At 42.7% G+C, this 4,363-nt stretch overlaps 1 long non-coding RNA gene across 1 annotated transcript in view; it reads right to left on the bottom strand.

Moving 5' to 3' along the window:
- LOC116083780 overlaps positions 1-3,128 on the bottom strand; it is a 10,347-nt gene extending 7,219 nt beyond the window's left edge. The window contains exons 1-2 of the long non-coding RNA XR_004115910.1: positions 2,952-3,128; positions 2,369-2,539 (exon numbers count right to left, since the gene is read on the bottom strand). This is a non-coding gene — a long non-coding RNA (uncharacterized LOC116083780). The remainder of the gene's footprint in view (positions 1-2,368; positions 2,540-2,951) is intronic.
- Positions 3,129-4,363: the final 1,235 nt, after the last annotated feature.

Genomic DNA, 4,363 nt, shown 5'->3' on the forward strand with positions numbered 1-4,363 from the left:
CAAAAGGGAAACAAGAATGTGATTCAATTCTATTTAATTAAAATATGTTTTTTAAATGTTAACAAATTTAGGTAAATTGAAATCATGTAACTTTTCTCATCATAATGCAATAAAAGTTAAAAAAAAAAAAGAATGAGACATTTTTCCCAAAGCAAAACTATTTTAAAAAACAAAAACGTACACGTGACAACACAAGAATTCAGTTCTTAACAGAATTGACTGGTGTGTTTCTAGAGTGTAGTGCCATTGACTGGTGTGTTTCCGGAGTGTAGTGCCAAGGGAAGCCTGGCTGTGATTTTGCTGGGAGCCATGGCAGGTCCTGCCCTAAGTACTTTCATGGACCTTCTCCTTTACCCTTTAGGAAAGCCCTCTCTACATGTGGGGATTCTAACACCAGAAAGATTTCTGCATATTTGTAGCTTTGAAGTAAGACCATATTTTATGGACAAACACATTTAACCCCTATACTATAAATGGCTAGTCAAAAAAGCCTTGCCCTCCACAACTGAATAAAAATGTACTGCTTGGGGTTTCCTGTCTACTGCTAAAGATACACAACCACTTACAGGCTTTAAGATGATCTGTAGATTTGCATAAAGTTTCTGGAAATATTTCAGATAAGTCAGGTGACTATTTTCTAAGGCATGCAATTCATAAGATTTATACGATTTTTATAAAGAAAGTAAGATTTATACTGCAGGCTCAATAGCAGTTATTACTATGGTTTGCCTTTAGACAGCAGCTATTTAGGTCAATTCCTGCTTTGTTTCCAAATCTATTATGGGCAAGGGACATGGGATATCCCATCGGCGATTCTAGATACACGCTGGCATACATGGATATATTGCCTAGAAGTGATTCTGGATACATGGGCTTCTGTCTGCAAAGACAAAAGAGGGAGTGAAACTGAATGCTGAACACTAGGACCTGGGGAACACAGATTCAAGAGTCTAGGCCCAACACTTGAGGGTTTGAGACCAAAGATGGACCTCTGTTGAAGAAACACTGAGATGCAAGAACTGGAAGGGGCTCAGGATTACAATGTAGCCCCACAGTCAAATGATGCACCTCTATGCTTTTCATACCATGAATCCAATTGGTTCAGTTTTTCAGTAGGCTAAGACACTTGCTTTGGCTTTTATCAGAGTGTCCAAGAAATATCCTTTAAAAAATTATTCTGAAAATATTTATGAATAGGTTGTGCATGATTGATGTTCAGAAGTTTTTTTTATTTTAAAATGTTTCCAATAATAACAAAGTACAAAAGAAATCTTTAACATTATTCTGTATTTACATTACTTTGAGTTACTCCTCCTCCTGTTCTTCTCTGTGTGTGTGTGTGTATGAGTGCATGTGTGCGCACACACACACATGTTCAGGCCACAGTGCCACGTGGAGGAAGTCAGGGGACAACTTTCAGGAACTGGTTCTCTTCTTCTACCATGGGCTGGGGACGGGGGTCAAACTCAGGTCACTGGGATTGCACAGCAAGTACTTTCCTAGCTAACATCTTCTTGCCCATGTACTAGGTTTTTATAAAGAACACGCACACGCGCGCGCGCGCTCGCGCGCGCACACACACACACACACACACACACACACACACACCATAAAACTGTAGCTATAGTTGTGGCTTTCTGGGATATCACGCTTGATCCTGTTTCCTTTTTTCTTCACTTAAGGAAACCACACACTGTTGAATTCAGTTATCTGTTTTTATGTCGATATTATTATATTACTACATACAGACCCAGAAAAGATGTGTGGCTCTGTTTTGAACACACACATGCATTTAATGTTGGATGAGGGATAATCTTAAAAAGTTGAGCCTGCAGTGGCACTTTCTGGCCAATGTTGTTTCTTAGTTGTATCAGTTTTTGTGTATTAAAGTGCAGCTTTGGTCTATATGTCCCATGTACACATAACCTTTTGTGATAAACCCAGTATATTCTCTGCTGTTCTACAGATGGCTACTATAAACACCTTAGCAGGTGGTCACTGTTGCAGAGTGGAATTGCTAAGTGAATTTGTCTTTCTTGTCAACAGATAGGCTACCTGTCGATCCAGAAGGACATTGATTTATTTTCTCTCCTTCTACTCCCATGTATCTGAAACTCTCCATGCTGTTGAGCATATTTCATTACAGTATATTGGCAAGTATCCGTCTTTTCTCTACTGTGGAAGATTACAGTAGCTATTATAAACCTCTTCATTGTGATATTGCTTAAGTTAGCCTATTTTGTTTTTTGAAATATACTTGATTGTATGTTACCCATAAAGAACAAGAGAAAATAAAGACAAATACATAGAATGCCAGTCTTCTTTCTAAACTGTTGAAACAAGCATCACCCTGTTATTCCTTACTTACTTGGGAACCATCTAACGTGATCAGAATGTTTGCATTTTGTATGAAGGATGGAATATATTCCCTCTTTTCACTGGAAACTCCAAGCACAGAGGAGTTAAAAGAGCAGCAGAGATGCACAGTGAGAGTAAGTAGCATTTGGCAACTTGTCCAGCAGAGTCCTTGAACTTGCTCCTGGAATACAGAGATGACAATATTGAATGACATCACTTTTGCATCTCAAAAGCACCCATCTATTTTTATACAGTGTCTACCTCTGAGATTCACCAGCACTTGGATGCACTTACGGCAAGCTCCCCAGTGAATTTCCCTGTTTGGGGGAGGGAAAAAGCCATGCCACTAAATCAGAATTTACACCCTAATGAGTGAGGGAATGGAAAGATAATTAGCAAGCATGAGACCATATTTCCATTTTGGTTCAGGACAAGGGGAACATTTAATCCTAGGGTGAGAGAGAGGGAGCTGGGGAGGAGGAGGGAGGAGAAGGGAGGAGGAGGGAGGAGGAGGGAGGAGGAGGGAGGAGGAGGGGGCTGAGATGGGAATCCAGACAGGATAAAAGAATAAGCATGCCACCTTCCTCACTCACTTCTCTTTGCAGCATCTTGGCATCAACAGAAATCCTCACAGTAACGGTATTTTCTCTGCTCTAAGTGGCAGAAATAAGAGACTACTACAAAGGGCGGAGGTAGGGAGTGGGCTTTGGGATCACAAAGAAATATTCAAGGTAAGAATCATGCCAGATGCAGTCATTCCCAAGATCAAAGACAGGAGCCTCCGATGTGGGAGATTTCTTCATACTGGCTGTGAGTTTTCAGAGGCTCGGGCCACCGGAGAAGCAGCCAGTTTGGAAATAGTGTGAACCGTCGTCAAGCTCACCGAACAGTCCCTTTTCCCTTCTCCCCCGAGGGCTAATTTTGGTAATGCGACTTGGAAATCTGACGACACATGCATGTACCCACAGAGGTAAGGGCCGTCTCACGAGGCATGTACCCACAGAGGGAAGGGCCGTCTCACGAGGCATGTACCCACAGAGGGAAGGGCAGTCTCACGAGGCCTCTCCCTCCCTTTGCCTGTCTTGTTGAGAGAGATCTCACTACTTAGTTTTAGGCTGGCCTGGAGACTGACAAGCAACTGCTTCTGCTAACCGAACACCAGGATTACAGGCGTGTGCCACCAGACCTAGACCACGAGCTTTCTTTTCAGTTACACCTGTGATTATACGTGGGTAAGAAGTTCTGACAGATCTCTAGAAACAAGACACCTTCTTACAGTGCTTTTGAAGATTAAGACTTTTGCTGGGTGGTGGTGGTACACACCTTTCATCCCAGTACTCGGGAAGCAGAAGCAGGAGGATTTCTGCACTGGAGGCCAGCCTCATCTATATAGCAAGTTCCAGGACAGCCAGGGCTACACTGAGAAACACTGTCTCAACAAAACAAAAAAAACGAAAAACAAAACAAAAAACAAAAAACAAAAAAAAAAATTGAAACTTACTTTACTTTGAGCAGAGACCCCTTCTCCCTCTTCCTCCTCTTCCTTTTCTTATTCTCCAAGATGAAGTCTCATCTGCAGCCTTGACTCGCTTGGAACTCACTTTTGTAGACCAGGTTGGCAGGATCCTTTCTTCTGCTCATTAGTGCTTTCCTAGGAGTCCTGCTGTCACCCGAGGTCACAGCCACTTGCCTGCAAGGGCTCACCCTTCAATCCCCCCACCAACCTCATTGCCTCTTCAAGTTCCAGAGAACCTCAGCTTCCTTAAGTGGCTCCCCAGAACTACAGCTGCCAAATCACTGACCCTAACCGCCGAGAACCAGTGTCTTTAGTTCGAGAGAAACACCCCTCTTAGTGTCAGGACTTCATTCCTGTTACCCCAATGGAATGCAGCGGGCCTGCTGACATTTTGCTCACTGGCACCAGAGCAACTGTGTGTTGCTGTTTTAATGTGCCCCAGCTGAATTCTGACAGGGCACGGAGAAACCTGTAAGGTTTTCACACTCG

Source organism: Mastomys coucha, unplaced genomic scaffold (genome assembly GCF_008632895.1).
Source record: "Mastomys coucha isolate ucsf_1 unplaced genomic scaffold, UCSF_Mcou_1 pScaffold8, whole genome shotgun sequence".
NCBI lineage: Eukaryota > Metazoa > Chordata > Mammalia > Rodentia > Muridae > Mastomys > Mastomys coucha.